Source organism: Pleurodeles waltl, chromosome 3_1 (genome assembly GCF_031143425.1).
Source record: "Pleurodeles waltl isolate 20211129_DDA chromosome 3_1, aPleWal1.hap1.20221129, whole genome shotgun sequence".
Taxonomy (NCBI): domain Eukaryota; kingdom Metazoa; phylum Chordata; class Amphibia; order Caudata; family Salamandridae; genus Pleurodeles; species Pleurodeles waltl.
The window spans coordinates 869807870-869834136 of NC_090440.1; positions in this window are offsets into that span (position 1 = coordinate 869807870).

The window sequence follows — 26267 nt, forward strand, 5'->3', positions numbered from 1 at the left end:
TTACCTAGTCACAGCCAAATGGCCTGCTGAAATCACAGATCTGAAAGAATTAACCGCTAAATAAGCCTTACCTGTTTTTTGCTATGTGAGCCAGAAAATTTAAAACAAAGGTAACGTTGGCCCCCATGGGATCAACATGCCGTTACAGACACCAACGACACCAGACTGCCCATACGGATCTATATTGCTTATGAGGTCTTGCAGCCCATGCCTGTCCCATGTAGGCTGAAGCTGTGTCTGAAAGTTATGGCACCTGCCAGCGGAACCTGATATTTTTCAAGCCCTGACGTGTAGAGTGTTGCCCAAAACCATTGGGTGGAGTTCCCCTGTAGGACTTTGCACTATGATCAGAAATTTCAGAATCTGAATTGGGAAGTCACAAGACATCTCCAGAAGTGCCGGGAACCAAGATTATGACCTCCATAGAAGAGTCACCAGTATCAGCTCTGCCTGTTCCCTCCTTACTTGGGTTGCCACTCTTGGTGACGGCTTCCTGTTTCTATACCTCCTGCTTCCTCGCTTGTTTCCCCGTTCCTTTCGCATGTGTCCTCCTTGCCTCTATATCCTCTGTGCCTCTCTCTTTCTCCTCAGGATTGTGTTTTTTCACCCTTTTCCTTCGCAGCATCCCTCGTACCTGTTCACAAAAAGCCTCTTATATTAGCCCTTCTTCCCTTTCTACTCTTCCCGTCTGTTTCTGTTTTCTTTGTCCTTCTCACCTTTTCATTCTTTGGCAACTTTGCGCTCTTTTCATTTTTTTCAGCCCTTTTGGATCTGCAGTACAATTCAGCTGCATGGACAAGACTTTTTCTGGTAAGTGCCTTCCTTGCCCATCATTCCCCTCATGCTCATACTTCCTGTCACATGTCTTTCTCCCTCCTTACAGTCGTTTTATTGGGAAGAATGTCTGATGCAGGGTATTTTGAAAAGAAGTCTACATTTTCTTGATCTTTGCCTTGTCTATGAAAGGGTTGGAACTTGAATAGTTGCAAGGGTAGAAATCATCCTAACAACTTTCCATTATTTCCTTTAGTTTTGGCAAGCCATATGAGCAGAGTGTGGTTTGTGAATAATAGGAACTCCTGTTCTTTTATGTAAAATTTCAGCAACTCTATTGTCCATTTTATAGCCAAGCATTCTGTTCCTATTACTGAATAATTTGTCTCTTTCAGGTTTAACTTCCTACTAATAAACAAAATGGAGTTGTCTCATCCCTCTGTGTTTTTTTGTGATAGGACAGTTCCAATTCCTACCATATAAACATCTTTCTGGAGTATAAAAACCTTTGAAAATCTGGTGACTGAAGCACTGGTTTTGATGAAATTATTTTCTTGAATTCTTCATAGGGTGGCTGTACTTCTGTCTTTGCATTTTATGAGATCATTAGTATGTATGTATTTTCTGAGTAAGTCTGTTAAGGGAGCCACTAATTGGGAAAGTTGTGCAATGAACATCCAATAATAACCAATAATATCCAGAAATGCCTTAAGATCCCTTTTTGTCTTGGGAAAGGGTTCACCTTTGATTGCTGTCACTTTTTCTTCCTGTGGTTTTATCAACCTTTGTCCTAAGAGGTACCCTTAATATTTAGCCTGTTTGCTTGCTAATTTACTCTTCTTTGGGTTGATTTTCTAGCTGGATTGAGTAAGGGTATTGAGTACTTTCTGAATATTATCTTGATGATGGGTCTATGTAGGACTGAAATCAATAACATCATGAATGTAAGCGGCTGCATAATTCTGGTCGGGTTGGAGGAGTGAATTCATCATGTGTTGAAAAGTTGTTGGTGTCCCATGAGGCCAAATAATGCAGTAAACTGGTATAAACCAGTGGTAGGTGAGAAAGCTGTTTCTACCTTTATCTTTAGGATTCAAGGGAATCTGCCAACACCCTTTACATAAATTCAAAGTAGTAATTCCTGGGTATCTCCTAACCTTTCAATCATCTTGTCAATGCGAGTTAGAGGATATGTACCAAATTAAAAAAAAAAAAATTACTTGCCTAATGTTGATGCGCAACCTTATGGTGCCATTAGGTTTTGGTATTAGTACTGCTGGTGAATTAAGTAATGGACATTTTGCTCAATCCCAGTTTTCATATTTTATGAATCTCTTCTTCACTAACTACTCTTCTTGCTTCAGGTATTCAACACGGGTTCTGTCTCACAATTTTACCAGGTTCGGTCGCTATGGAATGGTGAATCACATGAATGTGACATAGTGTTGCAGAAAATATGTTAGGAAAGTTTTCCAATATTTATATCAATTCAGTTTTCTCTTCGCTTCCTAATTGCTCATCAATAGAAGTCAATCCTGTCTGTGATTCATTGAGACGGACTACAGCTACTTGCACAGGAACCGGACCTTCCCATTCTTCAGCACGGTCACATGATAAATTTATGTTTCTTTCGGTCTTCCTTCTTTTTCCACCTGATACGTAACAGGAGTCACCTTTTAAAAACAAATTATAAGGTCCCTGCCAAAGACTTAACATTTCAATTTCAGAAGTAGGTGGGAGTAACAATACCCAGGCTAGAACTCATTTTGGCTTTCTGGTCATAAACTACTTTTTGTTCTTTCTGACTCTTCTCCATATGATTTTGTACAGTTTAATGTAGTTTTTCCAGTTTGGCCACAGTAGATAAACATATTTTATTAATGGTTTTTCTAGTAGGCAGAGACTCATAGATTCCTTTAGTCTTGTCAAGCAAAATTCTGGGTTTTCAAAATGGGAGAATCCATTTGTTTTCTGTTACTGACACTGTATTGCAAATAGGGCAATGACAAGCATTTTATCCCAGTCCATTTTCTCAAGATGTAGTCATGTCTTGAGGGTAACCCTAAGGGTTGAGTTATACCATTCCTCCAAGCCATCTGGTTGCAGGTGGTAGGTGGAAGTGTGAATTTGTTTAGTTCTTAAGTGAAAGCATATTTGGGTCCTCATACTAGACATAAATGCATTGCTCTGATCCGTGAGGATTTCTAGGGGAAAACCTACTCTCAAAAAGTTTAGCACAGAAGCCGCAGCACTCAAAACAATGTTCATAATAAAGATGTCCTCCAGTTGAGTTGGTTGTAGTGGATTCCTTTAATTAGTAGCCAAGGGCATCAAAAGAGATCGGTTAAGCATTGATCCATAAATACAGCCAAGCAGTTAGTTGAGCATAGTTCCATATATACAGCCAAAAAGTTGTCTAACACCAAATTGCCAATTTGTACTCTGTTTGGTTGTCTCAAGGGGACAGCCTACTGAAAGCAGGGAGCATAATGAACCATAACTAATACAAATTGATGATGCTCTATAGTATGAGGGGTCCTGCCAAATCCATCCCCACGCTTTGAAAAAGGTTGTTGAATATGGGCATTGGACATAAGGAAGACCTAGGACAGGTATTTCCAGGGGTTTTCTGACAAAAGTTACACTCTTTATAGTACTGACACATGTTAACAACAACTCCCGGTTAAAAATATTCCTAGGTTTGTTCTGTTCTGTCTTATTACCAAACTGACCAACTAGCAAGGGTCTGTGGGCTCAGAACATCACATTTTCTCTAAAATGTTGAAGTACTGACAATTGCATCAGTTGGCCTTTCACCACATTTCTATACAGCAATGCATTTCTGTAAAAAAAAAATGTTCTCCCTTCTTAGCTAAGGTCCATGTCTGTTGTAACACAGTGGATCCTCCCTCTGAATCACACAGAAATCACAATCACCTTCTCAATTCTCATGTCTACAAAGGACGAGGGGTAAAGTAGCTCCATGTCTCTACGCACATCTTTTTTTTTCTTACTTTTTTAATGTTCCCAAAAGGGGCCTCCAGTTCTTTAGAAGCCTCTGGGGCTTCTTACCACCAGTCCTTCACATCACCTAGGGTTCTTTTAAGTAAGTTAATGAAGTTAAGAATATCTGTGCCAAGCATGAAGGCCTCAGGTAACTGGGATACTATTCCCAGGTTTATATATGTTGGTTTACCTGCCTACCTGTTGGACACCAACCGTCGCTGTGGAATATTCTCTTTGTTCCCCATGAATGCACCAAATGTTAATACTCTCTTGGGAAGGATAATTCTAGCACTTACGTGCTAAGGTTGAGTCACTTGTTTGCATCCTGTATATAGTAAGGTATTCTTTAGGTCACCATTGACTCTTACAACACAGTGACATTGGGTTATGGGGTTTCCTGTATAGCAAATAGATCTTCTCTCTACTCCCAACTCCACAGGCTCCTCATCATGTTTCTTTGGACAAAAGTGAGTGATATGTCCCCAGTTACTACAAAGCACTGAAGTCCTGGCTGTTGTAGAGGATTTCCTCAAGAATTGGTTCTCCTTGAACTCTGCTGTTTTTTACATCATAGCTTTCCCTCCTCTTCAAATCCCAATTGCCTTTACTTTTCCTGTATTATCTTCTCTTTCTTGTACTATCTTCCCTAAACCCCCTACCTTCCTGGGCTTGAGTGTTGTGAGTGTGAGTTGACTGTGTTGGTTTACCTACCTTTGTACTGGTGGGCTAAGAGCATTGATAAATTACTCTAAATAAATCATATCTAATATTATTTCTTCCCTAGAGGCAGTTTCTGATTTTAACCACTTGTCAACCAGATCTTCGATAAAATAGGTTCACAATAAATATACATGAATGAGCGTGGCACCGAATCTGTAGCATAGGAAAAGAACTGTCACTGGGACCACCTGTGTAACACTTTTTTGTTGGTCATAGCCTCATGTTGATCATGATAGGATCCTGAAGTCCATGCTACAAACATCCCCAACATATGTGAACACCCCCCTTCCAGGCTAGCAAAATGTCCGGCAGTTTATCATTGCATCTACTGCGGTGCATTTGAGGTTCTTCAGCCCATTCCTCTAGATCATCTTGCTAGCTTTTTATCAGCGGGGTCTGGGGCTCAGCCCATGTATCGCAATGCGCTGCTTGGGGACTATGAGGCAGAGAAGTATATATTTTCTGCTAAGCTTTTTTGAGGGGGGGTTGTCCGGGAGTAGGCCCACTAAACACGGTTTAATTTGTCTAGGAACTGTCCAACCGGTCACTGTGTCAATATGTGTTAGCATCGTCTCCCAGAGCCTGAGTATGACCTGACAGTCCCAACTTACGTGTAGAAGGTCTGCATCCATCACACCGCAGCACCAACAGTGGGAGTTTCTCCATAGGTATATAGCGTAGAGCTTCCCTGGGAAAGTTAGACCATATTGATGTAGTTTTATTAGACTAGCTTGAATCACATGTTTACTGATACCGTTCGGTTGTATCTTTTCCCACTCCCTAGGGGTGATGGGGGCTTCACATGCCTCCTGCCACTGCATCCCCACTCGGAGTTGTCCCACATCTCTGTCGCTCTGAAGAGCCTGATATATGTGTGTAATCAGTTTTTGACCACCAGCAAAACCCAGCAAAGTAACCAGTGTCGGTGATGGAGCAGGGACCTCGGGAACGATGGCCAGAGTTGGCGAGCTGGGGCCGCTATCTTAGTGTATTGTAAAAACTGACCCCGGCCCAACCCAAATGTGTCAAAAGCTTCTTGCTTGGTGATGAAGGGATTGACAGGATATAAATCGGAGAGCATGATACAGCCACCCTCCCGCCATTTCTCCATAGACATCACTTGAGCTATCAGGGCAAATGGAGGAATAATCCACATGTCCAGATCAGGAGCAAAGGATGTCCTCTGTATCACACGTCAAACCACACAGTCCCATAAACTGCAGGCCAGGCGGATCAGGTGTGTGAGAAATTCCTGCCCCTCATTAAGAGTTCTCCCAGCTAGTGGCCATCATGGGATCCATCCAGTAACGCCCGCTCCCAATAATCCTTCCTGTCCAATTAGTGAACTGCGTGTTGGAGATGCACGGCCAGGTGGTATAGTTATAGATCTGGAACTTCAAGGCTACTCCATTCCCTCCGGAGGATGGTGAGTTCAACCCTCCGGTGCTTCCCTACCCATAATAGTTGTAAGATGAGCTTGTCCAGGTTAGCATCATAGTATAGTTGTTTCCCATGGTAGAAGCAGACACCCAGGTATCTCATCTTATCACATTCCCATGGAATGCTCGTCTTTGAATGTCACTCTCGAGGTAACACACCCAATATCCCTATGAGGAACAGGGTGGACTTAAATGCATTGACCCTTACGCTAGAGAATTCCTCGAACTCCTGTATTAAATTTAAAGAAGGAGGGCTGACAAGTCCGGCCACCACAGGAACACCAGCGCATCATCAGCATACAATGAGACCACATGCCCCACCTGGATTCCCCAGCACCCCAGAACTTCGTGCAGATGACAGGCAAGGGGCTCCATCACTAGAGAAACAGGAGAGGGGACAACAGACAGCCCTGTCTGGTGCCCCGTTGGAGGGAGATGGCAGCAGACACATAGCAGCCAGTCCGAACTTGTGATGTGGATTGTTCATATAATAATTTCACCCAATTTATATATTGTGGGCCCAGGCCAAATGCCTTTAGCACCCCCAGAGACAGTCCCAGCAAACTGAGTCAAAAACCTGTTCGATATCGAGAAAGGCCAGGTTGAAGGGGTCAGCCTGCAGCCCCTAAGAGTGGAGTACATGCGCCAGCCATTGGATATTGAGTATCGTGTTTCTCCCAGGGATAAAACCCGACTGGTCTGCATGGACCAGTTGGGGAGATATGGGAGAAGTCTAGATGCCAGTGCCTGGCTTAATATTTTCTGGTCAATGTTCAGCACGGAGATCGGGCAATATGAGTTTGCCAGCAGCTGATCCTTGCCCGGTTTCAGAATGAGAATTATCATAGCCTCCTGCATTGTAGGAGGAAGTATTCCCACAGTATATGCCTCCTGGAATACTGTTAAACATTTATCAATAAGAACATCTGGAAAGGCCTTATAAAACTCTGCAGGGAGTCCATCTTCTCCTAGCGTCTTGGCATTTTTCATGGAGTCAGTGACAGCCTAAGCTCCCAATGATCAAGGGGGGCCTTCAGAGTCTCCCTGTCAGCAGCTAGCAGGGTCTGCAATGATAGCCTGGTGAAATACTCAGAGTAGACAGGATTGCCAGTAATCAGTGGTATGGTATATGTCTTCCGGAGGTGGGCTTCAAATAACCCACTGATCTCTTGTTGGATGGTGACCAACCGCCCCTCCTTGGTGGCAAGCGCCAGCATCGGGTTTATTATGGTCTCAGAGCATATCAAGCGTGCCAATAAGTGGCCAGTCTTATCCCACTCCATATACAGTCATCGCCGGCTAACCGTCCGCATATGTTTCTCAAAACCTGTCCCACAGTGCACTGACACTGTGATGTTTCTGGTCCCTATGTGACTTGTTCTCAGGTGCAGTGGAAAGTGATTTTTCTAACTGGGTGAATTCTGTCTCCTCCTTTGATATATCTCTCTCCACAGTTTGTCTGAGGCCCAGTGAAGTGGGCATGCAAACACCCCTTAGAACCACTTTGAGTGCCTCCCATTCGACCGCTCTGGAACTTGTGGTGTCCCTGTTGCTAGCAATATATTGATCAAGGGCATCTCTCAGGGTGGAGAGGGATGGTGGATCCGATAGTGCCTCTACCCGGAGCTTCCAAAGTGGCACCCTGTGCCATAACTGACCTGTGGAATATTGTATGAGCAATGGGGAATGGTTGAAAAATATACCTCCCTAAGTAAGAGGAATCAAGGACATGGTGCATGGCTGAAGACTGGATCAGAAAGAGATTCAGGCGACTATGTGTGTTAGATGCTGGTGTGTAGCAGGAGTACCCATGGGAATAGGGATGCTGAAGTCTCCTGACATCACTAGTCCCAGCTTCTGTTGTAGCTGGGCTAGTGCCGCCGACATCCTGGGCTTTGTCAGTGGAAGTGGGGGTCCTATCCAAGTCTCCAATTGGGGGCAATTGAAGTCTCCTGCAAGGGGGAGCTTAGATCCCACAGGCAGCCCAGTGGTCGTTAGTAACCTCCCAAAGAAAGTTCTGTTATCAATATTGGGGGCGTAAATGTTAAGTAGACAGAGGTCATGTTCATCTAGAGTCCCCCTCACAATAACAAAACATCTCTCAATGTCCAGGATAGTCTTGGTCACCTTGAATGGGGTACCCAGAGCCACCCAAATGAATGTCCTTGTGGCATAGCCTGAATAGGACGTGGCATAAAGTTGTCCATTCCATCTGCGGTGCAGTGCCTGGATGCAGTCACCCGAAATATGTGTTTCTCGAAGGAACGCCAGTTGTACCCCATACCTCTTAAGATAAGCATGAACTATATTTCACTTCCTGGGGTTATTCAACCCTCTAACGTTCCAAGTCAGGAACTTATATGATGTGAGTGTAGTGGCCATCATAGAAATAGGTTTGGTAGTGTGTGTACCATAGAGAGCACACATTGCTGCATCTCTCTTGTAGTAGCAAATACGTAAAGAAGCCTTCCAGCTGTGTCTTAATCTGTAATGGGACATCTCCCAATTTAAACCCTACCAGAAACCCACCCTTAGGAAGACCAAACAGAGTCCCATGAAGTAACTCCATGTCATCAATGCCCCTCCACCCGCCCCCAATATCACCCTACAAAAAGAACAAAGAAACTATAAACTCAACAATGACAAGGTGACAGTTTGAGCCTGGGCAACCGTAGCCCCTCAAGCCTCACAACCCATTAAGGGAAAGCAGAGATACTCATGGAATGGGGTCTTAGGGGTTTCTCGCTGTGAAGTATCATACCAAAATAATAATCAGTCATATTCAACCTGTGATCTAATTCTGGGGGAGGGAAAGAGGGAGAAATTGCAGAGAAAACCACAATAAGCCTGCCAGAAACATTCCATCAGACTGTAAGGGGTCCACCCAAAGCAGGGGCCAGACAGACCTAGCAGCGCCCAAAGCTATTAAGTTGTGCACCTTGGCCAAAGTTTCTTACCCATCTTCCGGCTTAATGTTTGTGGTCTGAATCATGCCACCCCAGTGCTATCACTCAGCATGTCTGACTGTTCACAAAGCTGATAAATGGAGTGTGGCATCGACAGTGGAGGCTCTTCGGTTCGGAGTGTGCCGTCCAGACAGACAAGGACACGGTCCCCCTCTCACTCTTCGGGGGGATAAGGATGCCCGAGGCTCCAATCTCTTCCTAGCAGAGGCCCCGCCCCCTGCCTCTCGGTGGAACAGGCACCCCCACCCATGCCCTGTGCATCCATCCAGTCATCGGCCTCCTGAGCAGACTCAAAAACTGAACTGTGCCATTATGCTGGACTCGGAGTTGGGCAGGGTACAATAGGCTGTATTTCGTGTTGCAAGCACACAAACGTCGCTTGACGGGGAAGAAATTATTTCAGAGAGTTTGAACCCTTCTTGAATAGTCTGGGAAGATAAGGATTGGCCTGTTCTCAAATCGTGGAGGGCTGTGAGTCCACATATGTTGGAGTATTACATATTGGTCCCTATACTTAAATAGGCAGGCTATCAGAGCCTGAGGTGGAGCACCAGGGCGCGGCTCTGCCACCAATGCGCAATGCTCTTGTTCAATGGAGAAGAAATTGGATAGGTGGCTTGGTTTCAGGGTATTCACGATCCAGTTCTCCAAGAAGAGTTCTGCAGAAGCACCCTCGGCTCTCTCGGGAAAGTCAATCAGACGGATGTTATTGCACTGAGATCGTTCCTCTGCGTCCTGAAGTCTGTCTTCCATATAAGAAGCGCTGCATTTCAGGGGGCGTGGCTACGAAAGCCAAGATGTCAGACGCGTAGTCCGAGTGCTCCGCAATAACGGAGCCCCGCCAGAGTGAAGCCGGCACCTGAGAAGTGTTGCGTCACCGCTAGAGATAGCCGTGCCGCATAGGGAAGAGCCGCCTGACCCGAAGTGACCGGGGGCCAGAAGCCCCGCCGCACCCTGGGCCTCCCGAGCGAGCCGGGGGCTCGAGTAGACAGACGCGGGACGGCGGTACTCTGCCGACTGAGCGGAGGAGGTGACGCCCATCTACCGCAGGCGTATCAAGCGGGAGTGAGCCCACTCCGGGCGTGTGGAGCGCTGGCGGCTCTCCTCCCCGGGGATCGAGCAAGCTGAGACGTGGGACGGCTATCCTCACTCGGCCGAGCGGAGGATGTGACGCCCGCCTACTGCGGACGCAACAGCGGGAGGAGAGGGCCTGCCCCGAGCGTGGGGGGCACTGTCGGCTCTCCCCCTTGAGGCGCAGCAGATCGCCGGGACTGCCGGCGCGTGGCCTGGCGGGGAGCGGCTGCCCGACCCTCTGCAGGAGATGGGCCTGGGTCCCGGAGGACGAAAACGGTGACACAGGGGTGGGAGCCATCCACCAGCTGGGGACCTCCCAGATGAGAGAGGGGGCCCAACACAGAGGAAGCCCGGGCAGGGAAGGAGCCAGTGGAAGCCGATGCTGAAGAACTTACTCCGCATATAACAGGAACCCAGGTGAGCGAAGTCCCAGCCAAAGCCCTGGAAGGGGGAGCGCCTAGGGCCACAACTGAAGAAAGGGCAGCAGAAGAGGGCAGGGAAGATTGGGAACTAAGAGGACTCCTCGAAGGCCTGCGACCAGAAAAGCGGCGGTCACACGTGGGAGGGACGCAGAGAAGTTGAGTGAGCAAAAAAGAGGCGGTACTGGACAACTGTCTACCGGGAGGCGACCCCACGAACACCACTGAGACCGAGGTAGGGGGCACGGAGCTGCCCGCGGTGGGAAGGGCCAGTTGACGACTACCCCACAAGCAAAAGAACCGAGGGAGCAGGAACCGGTGAGAGCCCGACAAAGGGTGGACGGATCTGTGACACACACCGCGCACTGAGGAGTAGCACCACATACGTACAAACAACTCCGGCGAGGTGTACAGCACACAAGAGAAGCACCGGTGGGTTAAGGTAGATGGCAGTGGAAGCACACAGAAGTCCGAGGAACATGTGATACCCAAGCATTAATAGCTGGCTGACGCAGTAAGCTGGAACCCGATCTAACAGGGCTGATGACATCAAAAAGCCGCCGAGGGGGGAAAAAAATGGAACGCCAAGCACTTGATGGCAATAAAGGTGGAGACAAGCATGAACCAACACAATCTATGATGCAGGAAAAATTGGACAAAATCCTAGGAGCGATGGAGGACACAAAAACTACACTGCAATGCAAAATCAATCAGGTCGCAATAGAAGTGGGTGTCCTCCGAGCAGACCACCAAAAGCTAGCAGACAGGGTCAAAGACACATAGGCGACCCTGATAGATATAACCCCGAGGCAAAAGGATTTGGAATCCACTGTACTGCACTTGACAGAGAGAATAACAAGATTGGAGCAGAGAGCAGAAGATGCAGAGGGATGAAGCCGAAGGAACAATGTGCGAGTGGTGGGACTGCCACAGGGAACAGAGGGCACAAACATAGTGGAATACCTGGAGAAGTGGATGAAGGAGACAGTAGCCCCAGATTGCCTGACGCCGTTCTTTGCGCTGGAGAGAGCACACCGAGTCTCCGCGAGACCGGCGGTACCTGGTAGACCGCCAAGGGTGGTGATAGCACGCCTGTTACATTACAGAAACAGGGACATCCTGCTCCAGAGCGCTAGGGAGACGGGCCCTCACAGAGTAGGCAACGGAGAAGTGACCCTCTTCCCAGACTTTACCTTTGAGGCCAAACTAGGAGAGCCTGCTTTATGGCAGTAAAGAGGGCACTGAGAGAAGAGGGAATCCAGTACTCACTCCTATTCCCGGCCAAACTGAAGGTGATGATCGACGGTAGCGCCACGTTCTTTCCTGGTCCAGAGGAAGCTTGGGAGTGGCTGGAGGCCCGAGGAGGTGGCGGAAAGCGGACTGAGGGCCCAGGCCATGATCCCCCCTACCCCGCTGGAGGGGGGAGTAGGAGGATGAGACGCAGACCCTGCACACGAGCAGGGCCATCACAGACTCAGAAAGACCTGAGTAAAAAAGAGGCCCTAAGGGCAGCGGCCTCAATGAGCAAAGAAACCTCACGGAAGAGAAAAGTTGACAATGACTCAGACGACACAGTAGCATCGTCTGCAGAGAGCATCTGTGGCTCAGAGAACCAACCGAAAGTGATGCCGCAGACGGCGGATGAACTGGGGTGACCGTGGCGCAGCTGGACACCAAGGTGGGGCACACCGACCAGAAGTAAGGCCCCAATGGACTCTATACCAGCCCCCCCGACAGGCTTCTCGCCTATTCAGTAGAATGGCGAGAACTAGACGTACTTGTATTACGTTGCTCGTTGGCACATTTTTTCTGGGCACCCTACAGTTAGGGAGGGGCCCTGGGGTGGGGGAGTTGGCGTTACGTAAGTTTAGAACCAGTAGGTGCATAAATGGAAAAGATCATATACACGTGGGTCGTCGGAACACACAATGGAGAGGAGAGATCACTAGGAGGGGGTGGGACCAGCATCCCTCACAGACATACCCAGATGGCAGACTATAGCCTTTTGACATGGAACGTGCGGGGAATGGGGCCACCTGTAAAAAGACACAAAGTATTGGCCCACTTGAAACGAAGAGGCATACATGTAGCAATGCTCCAAGAAACCCACCTGACAATGAACGAGGTAGAAAGGTTGAAACGCAGATGGCGAGGGCAGGTGTTTGCCACCGGGTACTCTTCTTACTCCAGGGGTGCGCTAATTTGGATCCGTGCTGGCGTATCATTTGAGGCGAGATCCATGGAAGTAGACCGAGAGGGCAGATTTGTAGTAGTAGAGGGACGGTTACATGGGACTCCAATAGTGTTGGGAAGTGTCTATGCCCCCAACCAAGATCAAGCGACTTTTTTGCAGCGTCTCTCGAGTCGCATCACCCGTCAACAACATGGGGAGTTACTAATAGGGGGAGACTTTAATATTGTCATGAACGTAGACTTGGACCGCTCCTCACCCCCACTACAGGGGGTAGCGACACATAAAACAACGAAGAAAGTAAGAGAGTGGGTGGAAGCATGGGGAATGGTGGACATTTGGCGAGAACAACACCCAAACGAGAAGGATTACTTCTTTTATTCTGCACTACACCAATTACACACTAGAATCAACAGGGTAGTATGTACTCCTGGGATAGCAAGAGGTATCTTTTATACTGAATACCTGGGACTAACCATATCAGACCATAACCCGCTACTGGTGAGGTGGAGAGTAGATGGGGATAGGCCCCCCATACCGCTATGGAGACTCTCGCCAACAGCACTAGAAGATCAGACATTCAGAGAGACTCTTAGATCTCACCTAACAGACCAAATTAACATAAACAAGGGGTCAACATCCTCTAGGTACCTAGAATGGGAAGCACTAAAAGTGGGGCTGAGGGGTTATAGCATAGGACAGTCAGTAGGGATTAAGCGTACACTACAACAAGAAGTAATTAAACTTGAAGAGGCAATACATAGATGGGAAAAGAAAGGGCACAAGAATGCGCAAGAAAAGGAGGAGTATGAACAGGTGATGAAATCCCACTCGCGTGCGGAAGAACAGCTCCACTGCCACTGCTTACAGAAACACTTAGCCACAGTACAAGCAGAAGAGGGTAGATCGGGGAAGATGCTGGCATGGCTGGTGAAACCAGGAGGAGAGGGAACACCTATAGTGAGTGTACGTGACATGAGAGGGAACCACAGATTCAAACCCGGACCCATTAATGAGGCCTTTAAAGAGTACTACACTCACCTATATAGGGAACCAGACAAATTAGAGAAAGACAGACTAACGCAATTCTTGCGATCACTCCCGCTACCGACATTAGACGATGGATGAGGTGAAGCACTAGGAGGCCCAGTGATGAAGGAAGAGGTACTTGAGGCTATCACACAGCTGACCCCAGGGAAAACACCAGGTACCGATGGGCTGCCAATGGACTTTTATAAGAAATACCCCAAACTATTGGCCCCACAGCTGGTGGAACTTTATGCAGAGGCACTACACAGAGGCCTTCTCCCAGACACACTCAGGGAAGCAGTAGTGATTCCACTGCCCAAAATGAAGGCAAGCGAGGCCTCAGTCACCAACTTCAGACCACTCTCAATGCTAAACAATGATTTTAAAATCCTCAGCAAAATCCTAGCTAACCGATTGCTGCAATATATACCAGCCCTGGTACATGTGGATCAAAATGGATTCGTACCGAACCGCAATACATCTCTCAACCTCCGGCGACTCTTTGCCATTTTACAGATGCCAGTAACAGCGAAACCGCCTAAAGGGATATTACTGGCCATAGACTACGAGAAAGCCTTTGATTCGATCCGTTGGGATTACCTGAGAGTAGTAATGCTAAAGATGGGCATGGGAAACAAATGGGTAAAATGGGTAGTCCTGCTCTACACAGCCCCACAAGCGAGAGTCAAGACAGGGAAAGTTAGCTCAATCCCCTACACCATTTATAGGGGCACCAGGCAAGGGTGCCCATTGTCGCAGCTACTGTTTGCCCTAGCCATTGAACCTCTAGCTGCCTATTTCCGTATGGAGGGCAAGGACAGAGGGGTGAGATGGGGAGGGAGTGAACACAACATCTCACTATATGCCGATGATATCCTAATTTACCTTAATGACGGAGACACTGGACTTCAATGGGTCTTACAGGCTTTGGATCGGTTTGCTGAACTATCAGGACTAAAACTTAATAGAAGTAAAACATACGTTTTTCCGATTACAAGGGGTTGCGCCCAGCTATCAGCATTCCCGGAGACAGTGGTATGGGCTCCTGACACATTTAGGCACTTAGGAATCCAGGTGTATCATGACCAGGGGGATCTGTGGGAGGGTAACCTTGCCAGGGCGCTTGGCTCCCTAAGAGCATCCGTTGGATTCTGGAGAACTCTGAAACTTTCTATAATGGCCAGAATAGCACTAACCAAAATGGTCATGTTACCTTACCTCCTTTATTATTTCACTAACCTACCGATACTGATCCCAGCATCATGGTTTAGCTAACTAAATTCACTACTCAGAGAACTAGTTTGGGATGGAGGCCGGTGTCGTAAGGCACTATCAACGTTATGCAGACCAACCATTGAGGGGGGACTAGGAGTTCCTGACTTTGAGCTATATTACTTAGCTTGTCAATTACAGTGGTCGGCCAGATGGATTGCAGGGGAGGGCATGCTAGACAGACACACGGGGAAAAGAGAATTAAGCACGGAAGAGATTATGTCAGAAATGGTAGGACGAAAGTTGAAGTCACAAGAAAAAAGCATATTGACGAAAGTGGCATTGATGTGCTGGAAGAGATGTTCAAAGAGGGTAGGAATAGGTAAACCCTACTCCCCGGCATTACCACTGACTATGTTGAAGGCAGAAACGACCGAAGGGAAGTGGATAGGGGTTCCCAGAGGTCAGTTTCTGGTGCACCAAAGACTAACCCATATTGTACTGGAACACTGGGAAACGATCAACGCAGAACCTGCCACGCACTGCGTGTTACACCAACTACTGACAATGGGGACCGATGCCCACCCAATCACCAAACTATACTAAACACAAATTGGGGACACACTAGACCAATTGAGACCACTAAGAGATAAATGGGAAAGAACACTCGGAAAAGAGCTAACAGACACGGAGTGGAAGAAAATACTGACATACCCAAAGAAAGTGACGAGAATTACCCGTTTGAGATATAACCAGTATAACTACATTCATAGGACATACCTCATTCCACAGCGCTAAACCCGTATATATGGAGGCACTCCAGCAGGATGCCCCAGATGTGGTGTGGCGAGTGCCGACCTGGACCACATGGTCTGGCAATGCCCAGAGATCCAGATTGGATGGGGGATGGTGATGAGCGATCTGGAAAAGTTGATGGGATGCCCAATACCACAAACTCCAGCAATATGCTTGGTAGGCCTGAAACAAGGACTCACAATTGGGAAGCTACAAGAGCGCTTCATAGATACTGCGCTAGCACTATATAGACGACTAAGAGCGGTGGGATGGAAATCCACTAAGGGCCCAGTAGTAGCCGAGTGGAGGCAGGACGTAGAGAAGTGGGCAAAGGCGGAATTACAGGTCCTGAAGAGCGAGGAAGCAAGAGGGTTGCACCAAACACCAATAGCTCCGGCCTGGGAAGAGATATTATCAAACTGGAGAAGAGAAGTAATGGGAGAAGGCAGTGACACAGGAGACTCAGACTAGCAACTAGCTAGTATATTGAGACAAAGCAGAGAAATACATATTAGTAGAACCGTCACATCAGAGGGAGAGAGCAAAAACAGTATAGAAACCACAAGAAGTAACGGGCTGCCCATTAGTAATAAGGAGATGATAAGAGGAACTAGAGGACACCGGGAGGATAGCAGACGATCGAACATACCAATAGAAGGGGTAAGAACTAGTTAAGAGTAAGATGGAATAGGACAATGCTCCAAAACCACATCCACATAAAAAGACAGCTGGGAATAAAGGCACCATAGAGTTTAAGTTCATGTTTAATTTCAGGTTAAGCCGGCAGGATAAAAGTAAAGACCAATCAGTGACTACACTCTACTAAACCGAACACAGAGTAAGATGTCGAATACAAGGGAGTAAGCGATAATAAAGCATGTAAAAAAACTTTCAAGACATGTAATGCAAGATGATTTTAAACCGAAAAAAATAATAATTATGTTTAAGTACAAAATAACAACTGAAAATGTACATGTATTAAAGAATACAACCTGTAAATGGCAAATGTTAATAAAAATATTTAACAAAAAAAAAAAAAAGAAGCGCTGCATTTCAGGGTTGTTACAGCGGCTTGGAGTGCCTTTATCTCTTGTTGCATAGTGATTATGTTTTCTTAAGTCTCCACCACACTACTTTACAGAGATCAAGCCAAAGGTGGTTGTAGGAGGCTGGACTGGCTTGTAGTGAGTACCAAGGGCAGGGGTGTGGAATTTATTAAAATATCTACTTGTCCAGGGGACAGGTTGCTTCTCAAATCTACTTGTCCTGTAAAAAGATCTACTTGTCCCTTTGGTGCCATGTAGTGTGGCGACAAATTATGGCAGCAATTAATAGCCTCTCTGATTATGCCAGGGCTACTACCATAGTAGGGCTTGAATACTTGGAGTTTCAATCCCTACTGTAGCAATTTCCTTATTTTGCCACCTTTCTGCAGATCTGCATACTGGGGCTGGAGGAAGCAGTAAGCAATAGTTCCAGGGCTGGAATGCCTTTGAGTCTGCAAACCTACTAACCTGCATGTTTTAAAGATTTTTACCAGCTTCTCCCTAATATTTTCCCATAATAAGAAAGGTTGGACATTTACTCCTGACAATGGCAGAATTAGAACTTCTTCCAGGGTTGGGAAGAAAGTGGCTGGAGGGAAAATGAACTTGCAAATGCTCAATAGATTTTCACATGAGCAAATCTACACATCGTATTTACCCACGCTAAAATACAGTTCACAAATATTTTATAGGGGTACGACATATACCATGGGTGCACTTTTGTGACTTTCTTTAAGAATTTGGGGCCACAAGTAGGTAGGTTCAGATTTGTGACCTGCAAATTGCGAGTTGCAAATCCGAATGTAGGATGGTGTCCTTGACACCATCTGTGATTCGCAAGGGCTTCGCAAATGCCCACATCATGAATAATCATGAGGTGGGTCGCAATTTGCGACCCCCTCACGAATGGTGGCCTGCTGGAGACAGCAGACCACCATGTCTGTGACTGCTTTTCAATAAAGCAGTTTTTTTTGTAATGCAGCCCGTTTTCCTTAAAGGAAAACGAGATGCATAACAAAAACGAAAATTGAAACGTTTTTGTTTTATTTTTTCAGAGCAGGCAGTGGTCCACAGGACCACTACTTGCTCTGAAAAAATGTTTACAGTGACATTCACAATGGGAAAGGGGTCCCATGGGGATCCCTTCCCTTTTGCGAAAGTGTTAGCACCCATTTGAAATGGGTGCAAACTGCGATTGGTTTGCGCCCGCGTTCGCGGTCACAAAACAATCCTACATTGCACTGCGAGTTGCAATTAGGAAGGGAACACCCCTTACTAATTGCGAGTCGCAAACCCGTTTTGTGATTCGGTAACCAGGTTACTGAATCGCAAAACTGGGTTTGTGCATCGCAATGTGCTTTTTGCACGTCGCAAACAGCGAAAGTCGCTGTTTGCGACATGCAAAAAGCTACCTACATGTGGGTCTTGGTCCCTAATTAGGTCTGGTGTTAACAAAGACATTTTGTTTTTATTAAACTTCTATTTCTCTCTCTTTCGGCTGGCTTTACTGTGAGTGATCGCATTCTGCTCTTCCACAAGGAGCATATTGCCACACAAAGTAGTTTTGTTCAGTGTCAGGAACTACAGTGGCAATCAGTGACGTAACGAAACTGGAGGGTGCCCCTTTGCAAAGAACATGGAGGAGCCCCCTCTCCAGACTCACTCAGGGCAGGTGCTGTGCTGACGGGGCCCCCTGGAGGGCGGCTGCGGGGCCTTTGTTATGCCGCTGGTGGCAACGTGTGCTTTAAGAGTTCAAAAACTTTTTGGGGGGGTTTTGCCAATGTTTGTTACAATGTTGAGGGCCTGGTAGCTCCAACAACAATAAAGTGTTACAAAAGCCATGTCAAAACAAGACACGCATTGATGAAACTAAAAGACTTATAAAAACATGTCAGATCAGTTGGCTTTGTCAGTGTTTGTTTATTTTCACGCTTCCCATAATCGTGTTGAAAATGGTTACACTGATTTTCCATTAGAAATATTTTTGGGAAATACTAGCATGCATCAACACATTTTACTAAATGACACTTCATTTGCATATAATCAGAGAGCATTCTGGGAGCATTATACTTAGCCTCTTAGCCGAAACTTTTCAAACATGTGTGTACATGTTTTTTTGTTTTGTACTGGAACAACGTCAGTAGTGAAGTGTGACCTTAAAACATTTATTTACAGCACGCACCCTAATAATGAAGGCTTTCAAATAATGAACCATAAATACAAGTTCGAACAGCATTGTCTTTTGGAAACACATTACCTCAACTGCAGAGAGTTCAACTCTCTGTAAACAGGCAGCCAAAGGGTTTGTGCTGCAGGGGGTTGGGCCTACTTGTCCCAAGGACAAAGTAAACATAAAAACTTGTTGCCCTTGACCCCAAACAAGATGTGTCGGGCATAGGAATTCCACATCCCTGCAAGGGGTACTTGCACCTTGCACCAGGCCCAGTTATCCCTTATTAGTGTATAGGGTGTCTAGCAGCTTAGGCTGATAGATAATGGTAGCTTAGCAGAGCAGCTTAGGCTGAACTAGGAGACATGTGAAGCTACTACAGTACCACAAGTGTCACTTGCACAATATCATAAGAAAACACAATACACAGTTATACTAAAAATAAAGGTACTTTATTTTTATGACAATATGCCAAAGTATCTTAGAGTGTACCCTCAGTGAGAGGATAGGAAATATACACAAGATATATATACACAATAGCAAAAATATGCAGTATAGTCTTAGAAAACAGTGCAAACAATGTATAGTTACAATAGGATGCAATGGAGACACATAGGGATAGGGGCAACACAAACCATATACTCCAAAAGTGGAATGCGAACCACGAATGGACCCCAAACCTATGTGACCTTGTAGAGGGTTGCTGGGACTATTAGAAAATAGTGAGAGTTAGAAAAATAACCCTCCCCAAGACCCTGAAAAGTGAGTGCAAAGTGCACTAAAGTTCCCCTAAGGACAAAGAAGTCGTGTTAGAGGAATAAGGCAGGAAAGACACAAACCAACAATGCAACAACGATGGATTTCCAATCTAGGGTACCTGTGGAACAAGGGGACCAAGTCCAAAAGTCACAAGCAAGTCGGAGATGGGCATATGCCCAGGAAATGCCAGCTGTGGATGCAAAGAAGCTTCTACTGGACAGAAGAAGCTGAGGTTTCTGCAGGAACAAAAAGGGCTAGAGACTTCCCCTTTGGTGGACGGATCCCTCTCGCCGTGGAGAGTTGTGCAGAAGTGTTTTCCCGCCGAAAGAACGCCAACAAGCCTTGCTAGCTGCAAATCGTGCGGTTAGCGTTTTTGGACGCTGCTGTGGTCCAGGAGGGACCAGGAGGTCGCAAATTGGACCAGGAAATAGAGGGAACGTCGAGCAAGACAGGGAGCCCTCTCAGCAGCAGGTAGCACCCGGAGAAGTGCCAGAAACAGGCACTACAAGGTTGCATGAAACAGTGCTCACCCGAAGTTACACAAAGGAATCCCACGTCGCCGGAGACCAACTTAGAAAGTCGTGCAATGCAGGTTAGAGTGCCGTGGACCCAGGCTTGGCTGTGCACGAAGGATTTCCGCCGGAAGTGCACAGGGGCCGGAGTAGTTGCAAAAGTCGCGGTTCCCAGCAATGCAGTCTAGCGAGGTGAGGCAAGGACTTACCTCCACCAAACTTGGACTGAAGAGTCACTGGACTGTGGGAGTCACTTGGACAGAGTTGCTGGATTCGAGGGACCTCGCTCGTCGTGCCGAGAGGAGACCCAAGGGACCGGTAATGCAGCTTTTTGGTTCCTGCGGTTGCAGGGGGAAGATTCTGTCGACCCACGGGAGATTTCTTCGGAGCTTCTAGTGCAGAGAGGAGGCAGACTACCCCCACAGCATGCACCACCAGGAAAACAGTTGAGAAGGCGGCAGGATCAGCGTTACAGAGTTGCAGTAGTCGTCTTAGCTACCATGTTGCAGTTTTGCAGGCTTCCAGCGCGGTCAGCAGTCGATTCCTTGGCAGAAGGTGAAGCGAGAGATGCAGAGGAACTCGGATGAGCTCTTGCATTCATTATCTAAAGTTTCCCCAGAGACAGAGACCCTAAATAGCCAGAAAAGAGGGTTTGGCTACTTAGGAGAGAGGATAGGCTAGCAACACCTGAAGGAGCCTATCACAAGGAGTCTCTGACGTCACCTGGTGGCACTGGCCACTCAGAGCAGTCCAGTGTGCCAGCAGCACCTCTGTTTCCAAGATGGCAGAGGTCTGGAGCACACTGGAGGAGCTCTGGACACCTCCCAGGGGAGGTGCAGGTCAGGGGAGTGGTCACTCCCCTTTCCTTTGTCCAGTTTCGCGCCAGAGCAGGGGCTAAGGGGTCCCTGAACCGGTGTAGACTGGCTTATGCAGAATTGGGCACATCTGTGCCCAAGAAAGCATTTCCAGAGGCTGGGGGAGGCTACTCCTCCCCTGCCTTCACACCATTTTCCAAAGGGAGAGGGTGTAACACCCTCTCTCAGAGGAAGTCCTTTGTTCTGCCATCCTGGGACAAGCCTGGCTTGACCCCAGGAGGGCAGAAACCTGTCTGAGGGGTTGGCAGCAGCAGCAGCTGCAGTGAAACCCCAGGAAAGGCAGTTTGGCAGTGCCAGGGTCTGTGCTACAGACCACTAGGATCATGGGATTATGCCAACAATGCCAGGATGGCATAGAGGGGGCAATTCCATGATCTTAGACATGTTACATGGCCATATTCGGAGTTACCATTGTGAAGCTACACATAGGTAGTGACCTATATGTAGTGCACGCGTGTAATGGTGTCCCCGCACTCACAAAGTTCAGGGAATTGGCCCTGAACAATGTAGGGGCACCTTGGCTAGTGCCAGGGTGCCCTCACACAAAGTAACTTTGCACCTAACCTTTACCAGGTAAAGGTTAGACATATAGGTGACTTATAAGTTACTTAAGTGCAGTGTAAAATGGCTGTGAAATAACGTGGACGTTATTTCACTCAGGCTGCAGTGGCAGGCCTGTGTAAGAATTGTCAGAGCTCCCTATGGGTGGCAAAAGAAATGCTGCAGCCCATATGGATCTCCTGGAACCCCAATACCCTGGGTACCTCAGTACCATATACTAGGGGATTATAAGAGTGTTCCAGTAAGCCAATGTAAATTGGTAAAATTGGTCACTAGCCTGTTAGTGACAATTTAGAAAGAAATGAGAGAGCATAACCACTGAGGTTCTGATTAGCAGAGCCTCAGTGAGACAGTTAGTCACTACACAGGTAACACATTCAGGCACACTTATGAGCACTGGGGCCCTGGTGAACAGGGTCCCAGTGACACATACTACTAAAACAACATATATACAGTGAAAAATGGGGGTAACATGCCAGGCAAGATGGTACTTTCCTACACAACCCCCCCCCCCCCAAACGAAGGACAATAAGACTAGCCATGACCTGATGAGTCTTCATTGTCTAAGTGGAAATATCTGGAGAGTCCATCTGCATTGGAGTGGCTACTCCCAGGTCTATGTTCCACTGTATAGTCCATTCCCTGTAGGGATATGGACCACCTAAACAATTTAGGATTTTCACCTTTCATTTGTTTTAGCCAAAGTAGAGGTTTGTGGTCTGTCTGAACAATGAAGTGAGTGCCAAACAGGTATGGCCTCAACTTCTTCAGAGCCCAGACCACAGCAAAGGCCTCCCTCTCTAAGGCAGACCAACGCTTTTCTCTAGGGGTCAACCTCCTACTAATAAAAGCAACAGGTTGATCCTGGCCCTCAGAATTAAGTTGTGATAGGACTGCCCCTACTCCTAATTCAGATGCATCAGTTTGGACATAGAATTTTTTAGAGTAACAAGGGCTTTTCAGGACAGGTGCAGAGCACATGGCCTGCTTCAGCTCCTCAAAAGCTTTCTGACAGTTTGCTGTCCATAATACCTTTTTAGGCATTTTCTTGGATGTGAGGTCATTAAGAGGGGCTGCAATGGAGCCATAGTTCTTAATGAACCTCCTGTAATACCCAGTGAGGCCTAGGAAGGCTCTCACCTGAGTCTGAGTGGTAGGGGGAACCCAATCAATAATCGTTTGGATTTTCCCCTGAAGTGGTGCAATCTGTTCCCCACCAACAAGGTGTCCCAGATAAACCATCTTACCCTGCCCTATCTGGCACTTTGAAGCCTTGATAGTGAGGCCTGCCTTTTGCAGGGCCTCCAAAACTTTCCATAGGTGGACCAGGTGATCATCCCAGCTGGAGCTAAAGACAGCTATATTGTCCAGATATGCTGCACTGAAAGCTTCCAGCCCTTGCAGGACTCTATTCACCAACCTCTGAAAAGTGGCAGGTGCATTTTTCAAACCAAAAGGCATTACAGTAAACTGGTAATGGCCTCCAATGGTTGAAAATGCAGTTTTAGGTTTAGCATCTTCTGACAATTTGATCTGCCAATACCCTGCAGTCAAATCAAAAGTGCTTAGATACTTGGCAGATGCCAGTGTATCTATGAGCTCATCTGCCCTGGGTATAGGGTGAGCATCAGTTTTGGTTACCAAGTTGAGACCTCTATAGTCTACACAAAACCGCATTTCCTTCTTTCCATCTTTGGAATGGGGTTTTGGTACAAGTACCACAGGAGAAGCCCATGGACTTTCAGAGTGCTCAACCACTCCTAGTTCTAACATTTTCTGCACCTCTTGCTTTATGTAGTCCCTGACATGGTCAGGCTGCCTATAGATCTTACTTTTGACAGGTAAACTGTCTCCAGTATCTATAGTGTGCTCACACCAAGAAGTGGTACCTGGCACAGTAGAGAAGAGTTCAGAGAATTGATCTAGGAGATTTATGCAATGGTCTTTCTGCTCAGCAGTAAGACAATCAGCCAAAACTACACCTTCCACAAGAGCATCTTGTTCTGTGGAAGAGAAGAGATCAGGTAGAGGATCACTGTCTTCTTCCTGTCCCTCATCAGTTGCCATGAGCAGGGTGAGATCAGCCCTGTCATAGTAGGGTTTCAGGCGGTTTACATGGAGTACCCTAAGGGGACTCCTTGCAGTGCCTAAGTCAACTAAATAGGTGACTTCACCCTTTTTCTCAACAATGGTGTGGGGACCACTCCATTTATCTTGGAGTGCTCTTGGGGCCACAGGCTCCAAGACCCACACGTTCTGCCCTGGTTTGTACTGAACCAAAACAGCCTTCTGATCATGCCATTGCTTCTGGAGCTCTTGGCTGGCCTGAAGGTTTTTACTGGCCTTTTTCATATACTCAGCCATCCTTGATCTGAGGCCAAGTACATAATCCACAATATCCTGTTTAGGAGCTTTTAAAGGTTGTTCCCAACCCTCCCTTACAAGTGTGAGTGGACCCCTAACAGGGTGTCCAAAAAGAAGTTCAAAGGGGCTGAAGCCCACTCCTTTCTGGGGTACCTCCCTGTAGGCAAAAGGAGGCATGGTAACAGGATATCCCATCTCCTGCGGAGTTTTTCAGGGAGACCCATAATCATGCCTTTGAGAGTTTTGTTAAATCTCTCCACCAGTCCATTTGTTTGTGGATGATAGGGTGTAGTGAACTTGTAAGTTACACCACACTCCTTCCACATGGCCTTTAAGTATGCAGACATGAAATTGCTTCCCCTGTCTGATACTACTTCCTTTGGGAAGCCCACCCTGGAAAATATTCCCAAGAGGGCCTTTGCCACTGCAGGAGCTGTAGTGGTCCTTAAAGGAATAGCTTCAGGATATCTTGTGGCATGGTCCACTACCACCAAGATAAACCTATTGCCTGAAGCAGTAGGAGGGTCAAGGGGGCCAACTATGTCAACCCCTACCCTTTCAAAGGGAACCACAGGCAGTGGAATAAGGGGTGCATTTGGAGTGCCACCTGTCTTGCCACTGGCTTGACAGGTTTCACAGGACTTACAAAAATCTTTTGTGTCCTCAGACATTCTAGGCCAATGAAACAAGGGAACAAGTCTGTCCCAAGTTTTCATTTGTCCCAGATGCCCAGCTAGGGGAATGTCGTGGACAAGAGTTAGGAGGACCTTTCTGTACTCCTGAGGAATCACTAATCTCCTGGCAGCTCCAGGTTTAGGATCCCTATGCTCAGTGTACAAGAGGTTGTCCTCCCAGTAAACTCTGTGAGAGTCACTGACATCCCCATTAGCCTGTTTGACAGCTTGCTGTCTGAGACCCTCTAATGTGGGACAGGTTTGCTGTGCCACACTCAGCTCCTCCCTGGCAGGCCCCCCTTCACCCAAAAGCTCAGCAGTGTCTGCTTCAAGCTCCTCTGGTGTAGGTTCTGCACATGGAGGGAATTCTTCTTCCTCAGAAGTAGAATCCACTGTAGAGGGAGGGATAGTAGGAAGTGGTTTGCTTCTACTAGCCCTAGCTTTAGGGAGCACTTGGTCCATTGTTCCAGGATCCAAGCTTCCCTGTCCTTTTTGCTTTTTGGCCTGAGCCCTGGTTAAAGCAAAAATATGCCCTGGGATGCCCAGCATTGCTGCATGGGCCTCCAACTCCACATCTGACCAAGCTGATGTCTCCAAATCATTTCCTAGTAGACAGTCTACAGGTAAATCTGTGGCTACCACAACTTTCTTTGGACTAGTAAACCCCCCCCCCCAGTTGAGATTAACAACAGCCATGGGGTGGCTAAGTGTGTTGTTGTGAGCATCGGTTACTTGGTACTGGTGACCAAGTAGGTGTTGTTCAGGGTGGACCAGTTTCTCTATGACCATAGTCACACTGGCTCCAGTGTCCCTGTAGGCCTGAACCTCAACACCGTTTATTAGGGGTAGCTGCTTGTACTTATCCATATTAAGGGGACAAGCAACTAAGGTGGCTAAATCAATAGCCCCCTCAGAGACTAACACAGCCTCTGTGGCCTCCCTAACAAGGCCAACCCCAACTAAGTTACCAATAGTGAGCCCAGCTACTCCCTTGGATTGGCTATTAGTAGGTTTGCTCCCACCACCACTGCTATTAGTAGGGACACTAGGTGTAGCAGTAGGGGTTGTAGTGGTAGGAGGCTTGGTGCTTTTCTTTGGACAACTGGGATCTGTTGTCCAATGGCCTTTTACTTTACATAAATAGCACCATGGTTTCTTTTCTTTGTTTTGATTAAAGGAGGATTTGGACCCACCACCCCCACCAGAGTGTTTTTGTGGGCCTGATGAAGACTCATTTTTAGATTTGTCCCCACCCTTGTCAGAAGACTTACCATCCTTCTTTTTGTTGCCATCTTTGTCACCCCCTGTATGAACTTTTCTGTTCACTCTTGTTCTGACCCATTTGTCTGCCTTCTTTCCCAATTCTTGGGGAGAGGTCAGATCAGAGTCCACCAAGTACTGGTGCAACAAATCAGACACACAATTATTAAGAATATGCTCTCTCAGGATCAAGTTATACAGGCTGTCATAATCAGTAACTTTACTGCCATGTAACCACCCCTCCAAGGCCTTCACTGAATGGTCAATGAAATCAACCCAGTCTTGTGAAGACTCCTTTTTGGTCTCTCTGAACTTTATCCTGTATTGTTCAGTGGTTAAGCCATAACCATCCAGGAGTGCATTCTTAAGTACTGTAAAATTATTGGCATCACTTTCTTTCACAGTAAGGAGACTATCCCTA